The 19,451-nt window shown below is 36.5% G+C and overlaps 1 protein-coding gene and 1 long non-coding RNA gene across 2 annotated transcripts in view; both read left to right on the top strand.

The window, feature by feature from the left end:
* Positions 1-19,451, top strand: part of LOC144969921 (tryptophan 2,3-dioxygenase-like) — a 69,557-nt gene that overhangs the window by 17,766 nt on the left and 32,340 nt on the right. The gene's annotated exons all lie outside the window — the stretch shown is intronic.
* Positions 7,618-11,984, top strand: LOC144969920 (uncharacterized). The gene is made up of 3 exons (XR_013644888.1): positions 7,618-7,932; positions 10,447-10,553; positions 11,873-11,984. It is a non-coding gene; the product is annotated as an uncharacterized LOC144969920 (long non-coding RNA).

Genomic DNA, 19,451 nt, shown 5'->3' with positions numbered 1-19,451 from the left:
AAAACTTTGGCGCTGGCTTCCGGCGACAACAGACGTGTTGTGAATATTTACCTATTTTCTACACATATTTTTATTCTATTAAATGACCAGTATCATCCACTAAGACCATCAATTATTATGTCAGAAAGAAGTGGTCGCCCTTTCTCTATTTCAACGAAAACAGAGAGAAACCGAAAATCTTTTCTGCCGTCCAGTATTAGGCTTTATAACAACAAGCATAATATTTATATAATTATTTCTATTTTTACTTTAAAAAATATAATATTAATTTATTAATTTATTGTTTTGCAATCTTTTCAATTTTCATTTATAGTGACAGTTTAACTATTTTACAGTGTTGAAATTTTCAATTATAAAGCGCAGCTCTGGTTATAGTGTGCTCCTTTTTTATATATAATACATCCTATTTCCATTGTATTTTTATCTATGTGTAAATTATAACACGTCTGTACAAAAAATTTCCTTTTTGGGATGCAATAAAGTATTATTATTATTATTATTATTATTATGTCCTGAGTCGTGCATACCACAGGTATTTCCCTGCAGCGCCTTAAAACGCAAAGGCATTTCCTTACAGCAAGGTATTTTACAACATCATAATGACTAAATTCCCTTAGTAGGTGAGTGTTTTAATCGGCAACACAAGATGATTTCCATCACTCAAGTCTATAGTTTCTATGGTAAACAATCGTTTCCTGGGCTTTTCAATAATAATATGGCGGCTAAGCTCCGCCCCTCTCCCGACGGATTATCACCTTGTCGTGGTGGGAGGGCTTGCGTATCTCGAACCTCGGACCTCAAATAAGAGAAAAAAGGAGAGAGATCAGACGAAGAGTAATCCACCGGCCCTCCAGGAATGGGGGTTGAGCGTAGGGTTAACAACCCACCTCATAAAAAGCAAACTGTTACAGAAACAGAAACCAGACATAAATCCACAACCGGCGGCAGCAGAGAAGCGGACCAGAATACTGGCTTCATGACGGTAGGAGGTCAAAGCCGAAAGGACGCCCCCGACCAGATTGCAGATCTGTTGTCACCAAAACGCAAGCTCAATGTCTCGTGCTGGAATGTTAGGACCCTATATCAAACAGGAAAACTGGCACAAGCCCAGCGCGAGATGTTGAACTACAAGATCGATTTGCTAGGCATATCAGAGGCAAGATGGACAGGAGCTGGAAGCGCCAACTCTCAAATGGCGACCTGATCATTTGGTCAGGACGAAAGGATGACCAACACAGAGAAGGTGTTGCCCTCTTGATAGCCAGGCAAAACAACAAGTCACTATTGGAATGGAAACCGATAAGTGAAAGACTTTTATACACAAGACACAACTCAAAATACACCAAGCTATCAATCCTCACATGCTACGCACCTACAGAGGATTCAGATGAAGAAAACAAAGAAGAATTTTACGATATTCTAAGAATGGCCGTTGAAAACATTCCAAGACATGATATGCTCATGATCATCGGAGACCTTAATGCTAGAGTTGGCAATACACAAACAAATCAGTCCGTTGGAAAGGAGGGCATAGGGTTAATGAACAACAATGGAAGCAGACTGGCAGAATTTTGTGAAGAACACAACTTCATTATTGGTGGAACTTTCTTCCCACACAAAAACATCCACAAATTGACATGGAAATCACCAGATGGGAAAACAGAAAGTCAGATAGACCATATAATTATAAACAGAAAATGGAAGAGCAGCCTAAACGATGTCGAGAGTCAGACGATTGGCAGACATTGGAAGTGACCACCATCTTGTCACAGCCAAAATCTCTACTAAATTGATGAAAACAAAAATAGAAAAACAGAAGGGAGAACGTTTCAACACAGATAAATTGAAAATCCCAGATATCCAAAACAATTTCAATATCTCAGTCAGAAACAAATTCAGTGCAATGCAAGATATTACAAACATGACAATCCAAGATTTCAACCACGTCATGCAGGAAAGTGCCACTGAACACTTAGGACACAATAAATCCAATACAGAGAATTGGATATCAGCAAGGTCATGGGAGCTCATTAACCAAAGAAAATCAATCAAACTAAATCTCCTGAACGCTAAATCCCCCGACTGAAAGAAAGGCTATCCAGTGAATACTCATTGAAGGATAAAGAAGTGAAAAAATCCACAAGGAAAGACAAAAGAGATTTTGCAGAAAATTTAGCAACTGAAGCAGAAAATGCAGCTGTAAGACACGACACACAAACACTATACAAAATCACAAAAAAGCTCTCGGGAAACAGAAGTTATGGTCAAGAGAAACCATTAAAATCCCAAGATGGTAGTGTCATCACAGACGAAAAGGAGAAAATTGAAAGATGGAGAGAATATTTCGCAAACCTTCTGAACAGACCAGACCCATCTTCTTACACAGATATCCCAGAAGCAGAAAGGGACGTAGAGGTTAATCTTGGTCCAATCACTGAGCATGAGGTGCACGAGGCAATACAACAACAAAAAAATGGCAAGGCCCCAGGTATTGACAAAATCACTGCGGAAATGCTTAAAGCGAACTCGCAAGAAATGTCCAAAATTCTCAGTAAACTGTTCACCAACATTTGGGAAAAGGAAGAAATACCAGAGGATTGGCAGAAAGGCATCATCCATAAAATAGCCAAGAAAGGAGACCTAGGAAATTGTGCTAACTGGCGTGGAATCACACTCCTGTCCGTAACGAGCAAAATTTTTAATAGAATCCTTCTGAAAAGAATCTCACCTCACATTGAAAACATTCTTAGAAAAGAGCAGACAGGGTTCAGAAAAGGGAAGTCATGTAGTGACCACATATTTACCCTGAGACAAATCCTGGAGCAAAGCATTGAATGGAACAGCCCCCTCTACACCATTTTTGTCGATTTTGAAAAAGCCTTTGACAGCTTACACAGAGAGTCCCTGTGGAAAATACTCCGCCATTATGGTATACCGATGAAGATAGTCAACCTAATCAAAGCAATGTACTGCAACTACCAATGCCAAGTGATCTGTGGTAACAATTTAACAGACAGCTTTAATGTAACAATTGGTGTAAAACAAGGCTGCATACTCTCCCCGCTTCTGTTTATCCTGGCTCTAGACTGGCTCATGAAAAATACAATTGATGGTAAGAAGAGAGGCATTCGCTGGACACTGACATCTTTTCTGGAAGATATAGACTACGCAGATGATATCGCGTTAGTTTCCAGTACACACAGAGACGCCTCAGAGAAACTAAACGTACTACACAAGAACGCCTCGAAAATTGGACTGAAAATAAATTTCGATAAGACTGTGTACATTAGGGTGAATCCAAAACATGACAGTGAAATTAGGATAGATGAACATATAATTGAAGAGGTAACAGAGTTCTCCTACCTCGGATCCAAAATAACAGACAACGGAAATGCAGAACACGATATCAAGCACAGAATTCAAAAGGCAAACCAGGCTTTCGGCATGCTGAAAAACTTTTGGAAATCAAAGCAAATAATGAGAAAGACAAAGCTGAAAATATACAAGAGCAATGTTTTAAGTGTACTGCTTTATGGAAGTGAAAGCTGGAAAATGACATCCTCCTTAATACAGAAACTAGAAGCCTTTCAGAACAGGTGTTTAAAAAGAATTTTTAATTTATTTTGGCCTACAAAAATAAGAACAGTGGATCTATTAAAGAAAGCTGACTGCACTAGCATTGATAGCCAAATAAAAAGAAGAAGATGGCGTTGGCTGGGTCATGTGGCCAGAATGGAAAAAGGGTCACTTCCCAAGACAGCCTTGTACTGGACAGCAGATGGGAAGAGAAAGCGGGGAAGACCCAAAGAAACTTGGCGAAGGACGATGGAGAAAGAATTAAAGGAAGCAGGCCTGTCCTGGAATACAGCCACCGCAAAAGCAGCCGATCGCAAAAAATGGAGATGTCTGGTGGATGCCCTATGTGCCTCAAGGCCCGAAGAGGATTAAGTAAGTAAGCTCCGCCCACTGGCATCAACTTTGCGACTATGCGAACGAAGCCGCTTACCTTCCATGTATTATTATTCCAAGCCCTAAATAAACCGATGTGTTGAAACATTAACGTTACATTACAAGATTGAAGATTGTTACAACGTGGTATGTATTTTATCAGAACTGAAAATATATGCCAATAATTACAACAACAACAACAACAACAACAATAATAATAATAATAATAATATAATAATAATAATAATAATAATAATAATAATAATAATAATAATAATAATAATAATAATAATAATAATAATTAATAATAATAATAATAATAATAATAATAATAATAATAATAATAATAATAAAATAATAATAGATGGCGTTTATATAGCGCATGGTCAAAATTATATAAGACTCAATGCGCTTTGCATTCGTTAAAAAAATGTATCTCTTACCTTATCCCCCCTCCCTTCAAACACACACCCACACAAACACGCAGAACCACAATAGAATATTCACACACAGGGTTGTAATAATAAATTATGACTACTCAAATTAAAAATAGGCAGACATTGAAAAGGAAATGTTTTAGTTTCGATTTAAAAGAATTATTAGTTGGTTGTTCAGTGATTGTTCTAGGTATAGAGTATTAATAACCGTACGCCCTTCCATGCAGCATTGTTACATTGTTAGATGGCTTCGCCGAGGCATTCTATGAAGGAGTAAATTATATTGACCTTTTAAAAAAATATTATAGTGCAATATGCAATATCCACTAAAAGTGCTCAAAGCGCTTTACAAGGGGTCCCTGACCAAACAGCAACACGTAACATTTCAAACGAGACATGACGCCTGTTAAGCGATTATTACATCTTTTTTTAAAAGACGGTATTACAATTTTTTTCCTCACAACGTTGTTAACGGCCAGGTACTCATTTTACACCTGAGTACAATGAGAGAATGTGAGTACAGAGCCTTTTCCAAGGACTCAACTATGCGCCGAAAGAGCGAGCTCGAACTCAGGAGCTTCCGATCCGAAAGCAAGTGTCATACCACAAGACCCCATAGCCCCACAAAATAAAATGCATCGATCGCAATGATTACTTCTTCTTCTTCTAGGTTCCATGCCTGGTCCAGGCTTCGGATACTGCATGAATTATCTCTCTCCATTCCTCCCTGTCTCTTGCTTTTTCAAACAGCTCTTGGATTGTTAGGTTGGTGAAGCCCTTCAGTTGGTCTATGAGTGTTTTTCTTTGTCTCCCCCGGGCGCGTTTACCAGGTATTTTTTCACAACTTGCCAGGTATTCATTCTTATCTTTCCTTACTATGTGTCCGAAAAAGGAAAGTTGTCGATCCGCTATTAAGGGCATTAGTTTCCTTTGTTGGTATGTTTGTTTTAGCACTTCTTCGTTCGTTTTGTGTGCAGTATACGATATTCTCTGCATCCTTCTCAAACACCACATTTCAAAAGCTTCAATGTTCTTTTGTGTTTCTGCATTTGTAGTCCAGCTTTCGTATCCGTATAACAAGATTGGCCACACGTAGCACTTCAAGACTCAAGAGTCAATGATTACTAGATACATCCAAAAATAGAATAAGATCTAGTATCTCAGAATAAGATTGTATCTTTAACATCTGTGTGCAAAGCGTATCATTCACACGTGTTGTATTTTTAAAAAACATTCTGTTCAACGTGTACGTATTTGTAGGTCTGATAACCCAATTCCTTATGGGCTCATTGCTAGGACTTCATAATAATATAGATGTCACTGGCTCATTGTCGTAATGGAAATCTCTCAAAAAGAACTAAAAAATTACGTAAAAATATTGTCCATTACAACAATGTTAAACTATGCCCATAGGTGTGTTGGGATGTCAGACCTGTATATAGTGTACACGTCGTGTGCAACCTTTGATATGAATTCTATGACAGCCCTCGTATGTCGTGAAGACAAAAGTTCTGTCACTGTGTAACATATGTGACCCATCGTCTCAAAACGGTATTAAGTCGGGATTAACTAGATGATGAAAATTGAATTTATTGACACAAATTAGAAGCTTGGAGCTGATTCCGCTTCGCAATGGTGGAGAATAGATACTATTTCTTGCATTGAAAACGACTCTAACGTCGTATTTCTCATCATTTCATGTCTAAATCCACTTTTCTGAGTCTTAGCCATCCCGACATAATACCGCTTTGAGGCGGTGAGTCGCATATGTGATCTCAAACTCCGTACACCGATGGTGTGCTCTCGGAATATACATCTGCTGTTCCTTATTTGAACCAATTCCCCTTCGTATTACTTTTATTTGGGTTTTAATTGTAATTCTAGTACTTTTTACTACCCCATTTTTCCCCCCTTCATACTGACACTGATATGACGGTAATAGCGCCGCAAAACCCAAAAATAAAAAGACAGGTATTATTGTTATTACTATTATTACTATTATTATTATTGTTATTATTATTATTATCATCATCATCATCATCATCGTCATTATTATTATTATTATTATTATTATTATTATTATTATTATTATTATTATTATTATTATTATTATTATATTATTATTATTATTATTATTATTATTATTATTATTATTATTATTATTATTATTATTATTATTATTATTATTATTATTATTATTATTATTATTATTATATTATTAGATTAATTATTTTATTATATAAGATATATTTTATATATTTGATTATTTATTTATTATTATATTATTTATGTAGTATATTATTATTATTATTATTATTATTATTATTATTATTATTATTATTATTATTATTATTATTATTATTATTATTATTATTATTATTATTATTATTATTATTATTATTATTATTATTATTATTATTATTATTATTATTATTATTATTATTATTATTATTATTATTATTATTATTATTATTATTATTATTATTATTATTATTATTATTATTATTATTATTATTATTATTTATTATTATTATTTTATTATTTATTATTATTATTATTATTATTATTATTATTATTATGAGCTGGGTAAAAGGCGACAAAGTTCAAGTAGACACCGTTTCGTGACCTCGCCGACCCGAAAGCAGACGACTCAACTAGCAACCGCAGAATGCGATGCATTGTTTATCGATATCTTCGCATTAGCGGAAGTCTCTATTTTCAAATATTTATAATTTAATAAGACATGAAGGAAATAAAAAGGATATTCTTTAAAAGCTACCGGAATATACAAATGATATGGGGGAAAAATCATCAATTAAAATTTTTTTCTCTCCGTATTCGTATTCGACCACCACCATTTTGATTTCTTCGATTTCACAATCTCATATGTTCCGCGTTCCAATGCCGGTAAAATTTAAAATAACCAAATTGGTATACTTTTGAATTTTAAAAATGGTATTGAAAATTATGTTCCTCACTTGGTAAATGAATGAATTCGATAAGTTGTATGTTATGAATAGAACAGTAAAGTTGGTGCAATAAAATAAACAACATCACGTGACCATTTTAGAAGCACGTGGCAAAACACATGTTCCTGGCTTTGACAGCTCACCTTCCAATGTAAATTATAGAAAAAAAATAACCATTTAAAAATGTCTGTTAGGTGTCAAAAGAAACACATATTCATAAATACTCGATCACGCGTCAAATAATATCTAAATATTGATTTTTTTATTAAACAAATGGTAAAATTTATCAAAAATTACTGTCGGTCTATTTTTAGACCACGGTCAAGATTATTCACCAAAATCAATGCGCTTGTGTGAACAAAACAAGAACTCTTTGAAATCTGGTTTTCGGAATAATTTAGCCATATACAAAGAATTTAACTAAATAACAATTTTAATTGTACGTGTTTGTTTTTAACTGAATGTGTATTATCTACAATTTGAACGACAAAAACGGGAGACCTGTTTTGTGCGCAACGTTGTCCGGCTGCTAAAGTTCCTAATCACCAGCAAAGAATGGCAGTCCAACTCATGCAAAGGTAAGATTCCAATTTCAGTGTTTGAGTTTGTAATTTGTATCGATTGGTTTTGAGAGCAGGAAACGATTTAGTTCAATGTTAATCCATAATAGCGTTCGGGTATTTAACTTTGGATGTCTCACCGGCATAATTTTAGAATGCGTTGTTTATTTGTTTCCATTTCACTTCGCAATTTGACTGTCAGTGTCAGTCATTACTACAGTACAGCTTCACTCGCCGATTCTCACTTACAGAGTTTACGTTTCCTTCACTCATGTCTGCTTCATGCTCATTCAGTGAGTGATTCGAATACTGTGTGAGAGAAAACACTTTTCGTAATTTATGACATTTTATGGGTAACGTTTACAGTCTAGAACGTGTGTCAGTCATAACTTGACCGAAAAAGAAAACAGAAAGGAACAAAAAAAAAAAAAAAAAAAAAGCAGACACCCCCCTCCTCAGCAGGTGGAATCTCAACAAAAGTTGTATTTTTTTAATCCTCATCTTTCGTGGTGCGAAGCTTTCATCGCTTGTCATATTTTATTGACTCTCGCTCTTTCCTACCTGATAATAGATTTCGAAACAATCTTTAGGTCTTCATTCTCTCATTATCTGTTCATGACTGGAACTGGAAAAGGAACAAGACAAAGGCAAAGGGTCTCTGCCACCGATTTTCAATATCTTGTGTTGTTTGAGGGATTTAAGTTGGTAGCCGTTTTTGCCACATAAGACTTTTTGTTATTGTTTTTGCTGAGAGTCGATGAGAGAAGGAATAGCAGAGAGGGAGGAAGGGGTGGTGAAAAAATGAGAATGTCTGGGAAAAGAAAATGTCCCACTCAACCCCTTATCGCATCTTTGATATTTGGCAGGTGTCAAACTACATGTATGACGTTTTGGATCTTCCAAGCCTATTCGCCTTATTTGGTCGGTAGCTGTGTGAAAGAAAACATAATATTTTATTGTAAAATGCAGGGAGTGCGGTCTGATATTTTCGTCATCGCTATGATTATTCCCAGACAGGGTCTGCCAATAACGAAAATTGGTTATTCCCAGACAGATAGAGGGAAAAAAAACCAATATTTTTGTATTAAAAAGAAAACAAACAATTTTAAGAAATTCATGCTCAGAAACGGAACAAGGCCAAACAAAAAAGGAGAAAAGAATAGACTCGCCCCAAAAAAAAAAAAAAAAAAAAAAAGGGGGGGGGGGGGGGAGGAGGAAAGCGATTGAATTCGAATCTGTGCAGCTAAAATGAGCAACGAGTTTCCCTTGGCTCAAGAGAAGTGAAAATGAAAAAACTGTGCTTAAGTTTTTGTATGAGTGTTGGGGGGGGGGGGGGGGGGGGTCGTTGGGGGTTTTGTTACAGTTTTATACACATCCCTGTTAGTTCAATCAATTTTGTGGGTAATGATCAAGAGGGGCCTGGTCCTACAACTCTTTACGGATTTACCTTGGATTGAAATGAAAACTAAACCTCTCTGATTACTTTAGATTACCTAATTTTATTTCATACGTTTTTTTATGAAGAAGAAGCTTTTTAGGATTTTGTAATTCATAGGAATCACCATGATATGTGAAATGATGTCTTATCTAAATTTTGCCTCAGGAATAATAAGCGAACAATTTTGAAAAGCTCTCTCTATTGATCGAATTATCAAAAATTTTATTTGTGATCAGATATTTTATTTGACTTTAAAGTGAAATCTAGAGGCATTAAAATATATTCAATGTTTATTAGACTTTTCTTATGTGATCAGAAAGTTAAATACAGGAAATATTGATCAAATGAGTTCACCGGAAGGTAAATAAAAGCCCATTTTTTAAAAAGCTAATCGACATTGGTTATGTAATCTTGCCTTCATGATCATAAACCTCTGATAAAATTAGACCTGACCCAACGGTTTTAACAACCTTGTGGTATCTGAGTTCCAGGTCCATTATGTTTTCTAATGTTTTTATTGAATATAAGCAAACCATTAAGAAATAGGTCATGTCTATATATTCAACATTGAATGATATTTCTTCTTACATTGAAATAAGTGGTTCTTTAGAGTAATAAGGCTCATGGAACTGGGGTTATTCCTGTTTCTGTAACATGAAGCAACAGACCTTAAATAGTGCTTGATAACTTTCTTTAAACAATAAATGGTATTTCATCTTACTTTGAAATAATTGGTCCTTTAGAGTCATAAGGCTCATGGAACTGGAGTTTTTCCTGTAACATGAAGCGACAGACTGTAACAAGTGCTTGCTGAAATCTGAATACGTTGCACATTTACATTTTACTTTTAGAGTTAGATCCAGTTATTCATTCAAACATTGCTATCTTAATTTCAAATTGGCATTTAATTAATAATAATAAATATAAAGTTAAATAAATCCAATGATAATAATTGATAAAATAAGATAATTATAACTTTTATTCATTGGTTGGTCCATATGAATTTTACTTTATGATTTTGTGTGAGATGATATTGCTTTTTATGGGACCATGGGAAAATGGTTTAGAATGCCATGCTTATCTTTTTTTTTCAGATCTAAATAACATTACAACAAGAATGAGTCTCTGCATTCCTTTAATTGTTCTGGAAGCATTGGCCTGCCTATACCATGGGAATTAATCAATTTATATTCAGGAAGAAGTATCATAATTATTATTATCATCATCATTGAGTCTTATCCTTAAAGATTATCAAAATGGCTTTCATGTTATAGAATTCCTCATATATCATTATGGACCCTTCTTTGTTTTTGTTTTTTATTGGAATTAATGTTTTTCTTCTATATTCTATATTCTTCATAAAACCTCTCAGCTTTATTGACCTAATCTAGAGAATAGAGAGCGGTGATTAAGAGAACAGGACCATATTTTGCTTTCGAGCGTTTCTTAATTTTAAAAGCAGCTTACTGTAGTTTGTAAAGATTTTTAAAAACTTTTTTCTAATGACAGTGTCTAAGACACGTTAAAACCAATGCATATCTATCCCTATGTAATTTTGGCAGTGATCTCTCAATTTTAATGGTATTGGCTCCTGTTTATTTATAAAAATGCCCTGTGAGCTTGTTATACACTTGAAAGAAACATTTACATAGGGAAGTCAAGAAGAATATAGCAAAAGAAACCTGCTTCCTTGGTTATGAATAAGAAATTTAAAAAGAAATAGGCAATGACCTCTTTATCTTGTCTACCATTTAACTTTATAATTATTTTTTAAAGTTTATTATATCCTTTTCTATGTTTATAATTTAATTTATCAGCAAGATAGATAAGAGTACTGATGAAACCATCTATGTAGCTGATTTGTAATGGTAGTAGAATTTGATAGATGGGACCATGTGATGTTGCAGAACATATTTTTAAAAATTGTATTGCATTGTTTCATTTATCAGCAACATCATATTAAACAATGCAGTGGCTTAATCACAAACTTTCTGCACTTCATGTGCAAGACAGTGATGCTTTTGTGCTACATTTCTCGAAATATTCACAAAGTTTCTGTATTTTGTAAATAAGACCATGGCGCTTTTGTCTTAACAGGTTAGTCGCAAATTCTGCCGTTATATTCCATTTCTCGAATAAAATTCTTTTCTATTTATTCTATTTATTTGCAAAGTTTTTGCACTTTATAAACAAGAACATGATGCTTATGACTGGACAGGTTAATCGCAAATTCTTCCTTTGTGTTCCATTTCTCGAATCAAATTATATTAAATTCTATTAAATAATTATTTTAATGGCAAACTTTCTGCACTTGATAATTATATGCAAGACCATAATACTAAAGTCTACACAGGTTAATCGCATGTTCTGCCTAAGAAGTGCATTTCTTAAATCAGAACCTTTTTTAACCAAAGCTTTTGCTGAGGCTCTTACATCACAGATTTTATAAAAATGGAACTACACAGTTTCAGTAATAATTATCAATTTTTTTCTTTTTTTTTTTTTCTTTCTCTTTCACAGGATGAAAATACAAGCATACCTTTAATGGAGAAACATCATATCTATATTTTTTTTAATGATTTCAGTGTGAATAACATGAATATGAATGAAATGACAATAAATATGATATAAATATATAATCTGTTTTTAATTTATTTGGATTTCACAAGTTGTGTTATGGCACTCAGATACAGCAGGACGGGTGAGACTGAGAACCAATCCTCACAATAGCACTAGAGGTCTTGTATATGCAAGATGTGATTTCCATTGATACAGTTTAAAGACTGTCCTGTTTTTATTCATTCTGGTGAACGCTGTAGGGTTGTTTTTTTGTTTCTTGTTTTAAAAAATATTTTTTTCTTTCAATCTAAGTCTAAGACTTGATTGAATTCTGACTCAATGCAAATCAACTTTGTTCCAACTCCTCAACTTCAAATTACAATGAACTTGTGCGCCCTTCCTTCTCTGTTAACCTACAGGTTATTGGATATGTAACTTTAATACATATATCTACGTCTACCACAATGATAAACTAGCAATTTATCTAAATATCTTGCGATCGTCTTTTGTAATAACTTTTCATTCTGGGTTACACATAAAAGGTAGCACTGCCGGGTTACAAAAGTACTTTGATGTTAAAAAGATCAGCATCCTGTCATCTTACTTATATATTGGCAGGTGTAAGACTTATTCATTTTGCAAGTTATCATCGTCACAGTTTCGCACCAACACCAAACCCACTCCACAGCATCTGGGGAGCAGACTCTTGGGTCATGGTCAGTGCAGCTGAGCGCATCCTGGCATTCTCTAAGGATGTCTGTTCTGGGCACCCACATGTACACAAGCTACTCTCAGCCAGCCCCCACTTTTTCATGCTTCCAATTGTTCTCACAAGTTTTGCCTGTGCTCTGTTCAGTGTTACCAATTCATTCCTGGGGAGCTCAGCTCCGTAGGACAGTTCTTCTCTCAGATCTCCAACAGCTTCATTTGCATGATTGTTCCACTCTCTCAACGTGGAACGCCTGTATACAGCTGCATGGTCAGGGTTGATGCTTTCTTCCATCGTGAAGCTCTTTCTCGACTTCAGTCTACTTGTCATTGGGCTGTGCCTTGGGTCCATTTTCTATTCATATTTCTGGGCTTTGGAATCAGTGGCTCTTTGAATGTAGGGAGGTGCAATGCCAGCCAGCCGATGGAGGACTGGAACTGCAGTCGGTTTCAAGTTACTCTAATGATCCGGCAGGTGTTATTTTGACATGGCAGGATCTTACTCAGACTGGTGAGACCTATTCGGCTGATGAATAGCAGAGGGCTACTATGGTTGTCCTGACTGTTTTCGGATCTGCTCCCCATGGTGTGTAAGTTTTTGCCTCTTTTCTTAGGAAGTTGTTTCTTGTGGCCACCTTTGCTTTTGTTTTCTTTGTGTTCTGAGAAAAGGACATTGTGCGGTCTACGGTAACACCGAAGTACATGGGAAATGTGTTTTTATCCAATATGTTCCCATTCCAGATGTTCAGTTTCCTGTTTTCTTTAGGCTTGGCGGTTCTTTAAATGGAAAGCACACACTTGAGTTTTTCCTGGGTTGGCAAGTGAGTTCTTTAAATGTGGCCTCAGAGAGTGGCTCCAGGACATCCGTTAGTCTCTCCTCAATGGTCTTGAAATCAGAGGCCTGGGACACAAGACACAGATCATATAGAAACCCCTGATGTTCTCAAAATGAGGTTGGTCGTTGGTATAAACGTTGAAAAGGATATGTGCAAGTACCGATCCTTGAGGGAGTCCGTTCTTTTGTGATCTGCTTTTCTTCCCATCCATTTCCACAAAAAAGTGACGGTTTGACATAAGGAATTTTATTATTGCAACTATTTTTGTGTTACGAGTTACCCTTGCAACCTTTAGGAGCAGTTTCCTATGATTTACTGTGTCATAGGCAGCTGCCAGGTCCACGAACACAGTTCATATAATTTGTTTGTTCTCGTAGAGATGACTGATCCTACCTCAATGGCGATAGGTCTGTATACTGATTTTGGAATGGGGTTGCAGACAGTTTTTGACATATCTGGAAGACACAAATGCAAGGTCTGGGTTGTAGCCTGTTCTCCAGCAAGCGCTTGGAAAGGATGCTTCATGCGTCATAGAAGAGTGTCAGATTATATTGGTCAGCCCATTCCTCAACAGTATCTCCATCTTTGTTGTTCTCATTGTATCCCCATTTGGTGCTGTGGCAGTTAAAGTCACCTATCACAATCATTGGTTTCTCACTAATGGTGGATGTAACTGGCCACTTGAATGGCGTTGGTGGAGGTTTGTTGACAGTAATATCACATTGAAGTGTCTGCTTTCAATTCTGAGAATTTCCACCTCACTTACTGTCATGTCCTGGTTGTATGTCACTATTGTTTTGTCTTTGACTTTGACGTAGTTAACGCTACCGTGAATGTTGCTTTCATGTTATTTGACTAAATGCATGCCAGGGATGTTTAGTGCCACGGTCTTGTGCGTCTCTTGTAGTTGTAGACAGTACAGAGTTGCGTCGCTGGATTACTACAACACACACAACACCAACATTTTGCAAGTATCTTTAACACTTTTTAAAATCATTAATAAACGGTGATACTGACAACAACAATAATAATTGTTATTGTTATTATTATTATATTGTTATTATCATTATTATTATTATTATTATTATTATTATTATTATTATTATTATTATTATTATTATTATTATTATTAGTAGTAGTAGTAGTATATGTAGTAGTAGTAGTAGTAGTAGTAGTAGAGGTCTTGTAGGAGAAATAGTAATAGTATCCGTTGGACCAAGTACATAAATATGAATATTTATACAGCGCATTTCTACAGATAGCCGTGAGCAATGCGCTTCAAAATGTTTCATATTTATCCCCCCACTTCAACAAGCCGTGTGGAACCATATTTCTTTGTCATACAGCCTGTTAGGCGACCCTTGTGTACTGAAACTGTCACTACACTAACCGCCATTTCTGTAGCCAGATACTCATTCAATCGAGTGGGGTAATGTGTGTATAATTTTTCACGATTAGTCACCCATCCTATTACTATTACTGATCACACTTAGCATTGGCATTGCTCGACTTTTGTGACAAGACGAAAACCGTACCGCTAAGCCATACGGTCCATTAGTTCTAGATAGTATAAAAGTCTATAGTTTTGTGGTATCAGTGGTTATAATAATACAGTAGTGGTAGTATAGTTATAGTGTAGAAGTAGTAGTTGTCTTCTGTCAAAAGGGTCATCTGAGCGAAGAGATAGGAGATAGATTCGAATTTACTCTCTTCATTACATTGACCGTATGCTTTGACTTTGATCATTTGATACGCTGTAAAAAAAAAAAAGTATGGTCCGCCTTAACCAAAGACAAGCAACCATCTTCGTTTCCCTGGACATAGATATGGTTTGGTTTACGGGAGGAGGGGGAACCATGATTATGGTTTTCCTATAATTTTTTATAAAATCAAAGAAGGGGTGTTTTGGCGATAAAAAAAATATGATCGTGGCCTCCCTAGCTATCTCAGACTCGGAGTAAACAGCTTGAATTTATTCGCGCCAACTTCAGTTTGCTGCCTTAGCAACATGTAAACAAAAAGTTGGTTGGATGCGCATGACATTACTAAAGGTCAATTGCAGCACAGTTCGGGTCATTTATAAAAAAATCTGGGTCGCGTTTGATGTCAAATATCCGGTCACGTGATGTTGTTTATTTTATTGCACCAACTTTACTGTTCTATAAACGATAAGTTATACTCTCGGTTACGATTTTAGCAAGAGGGCACACGTGTACTCGGTACCGATGACGTAGTCTGTGACTTTTTGACACCAAAGCAAAATGTCGTTGTGAAGGCGGCAAGTTTCATCACCACCGTTAATTTTTACACGATTTAAATTGCTGATATCTCAACTCTTGGAGTGATGAGAAAGTTGTTCTATATCACAATTTAAACCTTAGACAGTGTTGATGGTTTTGCTCGCATCCGCGGAAATCCGCGATTTTGGAGTCCAGAGGAGGAATTTCCTCCTTTTTAAAATTACGTTTTCTCGAAACAATGTGCTAGCAATGAGAGAGTTGATGTGTGGTGGAACACACAGGTGCAGTCTCCCACTCTCCAGAAGTTAGCTTGAGTATCAATGATAGTCTTATCATCTCAATTGCTCTAAAAGTGGGGTTTAGTGCAGTAAATACGGGCCTTAAAGTAGGCAATCGTTCAACATTTTCCTACTTTTTCACTTTTTGTCACCATCAGCACTGCTTAGAGCATCAACCTTTTTTCATAAAAAATTCATGCTTTCATCACTAATTTGCACGATTCGGGGGTTTTGTGTCCCTAATACTCTTCAACAGTCGTAACGTCACTTACCTCCTAATGACGCATGGTAACTTAGTAACACTGGCTCTAAACTATCGGAACAATAGCGGACGCCCGTATGAAATATTTCTCCGGCGAGCATAAAGGCGTATCCAGAGGAAAAATCCCCCATAAATTTGATCATGTTTTGACTTTTACACATTCTGATCACAAGGCATAGGAAAAGTTCTAGCCAGCATGAAGAATAAAAAGTAATGATTTTCTTTGTTTAGAACCAAGATGGCCGCCGTTGCCGGGCGGCGTGACATCAGACTACTGAATCCAATTCCCCCAGCTATTTGATTTTAACCAGTATACTGTCGTACTCTAGAAAGACACGTCGTATATAAAAATTTGGCCAGAAAACTCGTCCTTCAAATATCGATCGATTTAAATGACCCTCATCTTGGCAAAATCTCTCAAACCTGGGACTTCGCAAATTCTTTAACGAAGTCCCGGGTTTAAGAGTTGTTTTTTTTTTTGTTGTTTTTGTTTTTTTCCGTGTCTTTTTTAAATTTAATTTAATTTGGTTAAAAATTTTTTTTGCCAGGTTGGGAGTCACTTTAATCCAATCGATATTTGCAGGACGAGTTTTCTGGCCAAATTTTTAAATACGTGTCTTTCTAGAGTACGGCAATTTAACTGGTTAATGGGCGAGTGATATAAAAATTAAAGAAATAAGTGTGTACATTTATACTTACCTTACCGGAGTTCGCGGGTCCCGATAGCTCAATTGGTATAGCACTCGCTTCACACGCAAAGGGACCAGGATAGATCCCGGATGTAGTCGAGATTTTTTTGGACCCCCTGTCCACCGAGCAGTGAATGGGTGAATGGGTAACAGTCTGTTTGATTCGACGGAAAGTACTTTGCGACAGACTAGCGTCCTATCCAAAGGGTAGCAAGCACTTGCTATTGTCAGTTTCACGCTATAGAAACCGGGATAAACTTCGGCTCTATGGGCCAAATTGCTCTGGAGGACTACTTTTAACCGGCGTTCGTCTCCCTACAGAGGTTGAATGTCATTGAACTCCATTCTTCACGCTCAAGGGCCATTACCTTACCTTACCGGGGTTCCGTCTCCTTACAGAGGTTGAATGTCATGGAACTCCATTCTTCACGCTCAAGGGCCATTACCTTACCTTACCGGGGTTCCGTCTCCCTACAGAGGTTGAATGTCATGGAACTCCATTCTTCACGCTCAAGGGCCATTCTCGAGCCGTCGATTATCTTTTTGCCAGTTGCCTCCACATTTCCTATCCAGGACTTCCTTGGTTTGCCCCATTCCTTTCTGCCAGCTACTTTTCCATCTAGCACTGATTTTTTGTACGGTGTTGCGTCTCCGAACGTGTTCATAATAATAGTTCAATTTTCTCATTTGAACTTCTTTGGCCTTCATCATTAAGAACCAGAATGTTTGATTTCTTTCTGATCCATGGTATTTTCAGACAATTTAATGAGCTTTATATAGCGCAATATCCACTAAATGTGCTCAAAGCGCTTTACAAGGGGTCCCTGGTCAACAGCAACATTTAACATGTAGGACGGGACATGACGCCTGTTAGGCGATATTACCATTTTTCGGACAAAGACAACGCTGTTAACGGCCAGGTTCTCATTGTACACCTGAGTACGGCGAGAGAACGTGAGTAAAGAGCCTTTTCCAAGGACTCAACTATGCGCAGAGCGCGAGGCTTCGAACCCAGGACCTTCCGATCCGAAAGTGAGTGTCGTACCACTAGACCACATAGCCGCACAGATTTATAGATTATTATATTTAGACCAGCGGAGAGTCCGCAATATTGGCGAGGGAATAGAGGTAATTATGAACAGGAACTCAACTCATCGCAGAGAACACAATACTGCCTGGAAAAACTTATATTTTAAAATTTGGCCAGAAAACTCTTCCTTCAAATATCGATCGATTTAAATTACCCTCATCCTGGTAAAAAAAAAACAAACTCTCAAACCTGGGACTTCGCGAAGTATTCCTTAAGGTCCCAGGTTTTCTTACAGTTAATTTGTATCTTTGTCTTGATTATGAGCTTCGGCGGGCTTAAAGAATTTACTCATAGCCACCTTTTGAACATGCCAAGTAGCCAAATAAGTGGATCTCACTTTCCCGAGCACTCATCACAATTTTTTTAAACACAATTATAGGAGGAATCACATTGCCATACTTGGTGACTAGCTGTATAGATAGTCGAAGATGACGTCACTCGGGTCTTTGTTATTGTTTTTTGCCATCCGCGTTTATGAGTCATGCTCACTGAACTGTATTAACCTGACTATAAACGTTCATGGATACACACAGTTTTGTGTGTTGGTCCGTTATACTTCCGGATGGCAATGTTATGAGCTTCTTGGCCAAGCGCATACTATCTATATTAGATTTCAACAACCTAGGTTAAAATTGTGAGTGCGTCTATTTCTTAATTTAATCTGTGGGGCCGATTGTTTCGAGTAGCAGGCATGTACTGAAGTTGGCTCTGGATTTATTCCAACTTGACATTCGACCTTGACCTTCATTGATGTATGTTGGTCACGGATGTGATGGCAATCGGCTTTATCAATGCATCATTTATTTATAATGTGTGTTAGTCTCTATCTTTGTTAGTCTTTCATTATTGCTCCGAGAATACTTGTCTGTTTTGTATCTATTGATCCTATGCGTTTCGATAAATTACTCACGAGGACTGCTAGTTATCTATTTCTTCTATTCCACGGGGCAGCGTGGCTCAGCGGTACGGGCTTTGCTTCGTACCCAAAAGGTACTGAGTTCGACTACCCACATCGTGTGGCCTTGAGCAAGTCACCTAGCCCAAGCTGACTTTACGGCGCTGCACTGCGGCTGACGCCTGGGTTATTCCAGTCTTCCCTTGGAATAGACCCTAAAGACAAATTTCCCCTTGGAGATGAATAAAGGGAATTTTAACATTTATTTATTATTTATTTCTGCATTAAAGTTTCATATTGCACGTTAATCTCACTCACAATCGCATATGATATATGACCGACTTTGTCCATTACAGCTTTCAATTTTTTAATCAGAAAATTTAATGAACATCGTTTTGTGAAGCTGTCTCTCGTACAGATTGTACCTTTGACCTAATTATGAGCTTAGGCGGGCCTTAATTCTGCAATTATGCGCCATCCTACAACAATATAATATGATAAGAGATTTATGAGCAAGATCAAGGAAAGTTGGTAATATGAAA

Source organism: Berghia stephanieae, chromosome 4, assembly GCF_034508935.2.
Source record: "Berghia stephanieae isolate SIO BIC M18660-M18661 chromosome 4, UCSD_Bste_1.3, whole genome shotgun sequence".
Lineage (NCBI taxonomy): Eukaryota > Metazoa > Mollusca > Gastropoda > Nudibranchia > Aeolidiidae > Berghia > Berghia stephanieae.
The sequence above is the reverse complement of the archived record's forward strand: the minus strand, read 5'-3'. Positions and strand labels throughout refer to the sequence as shown.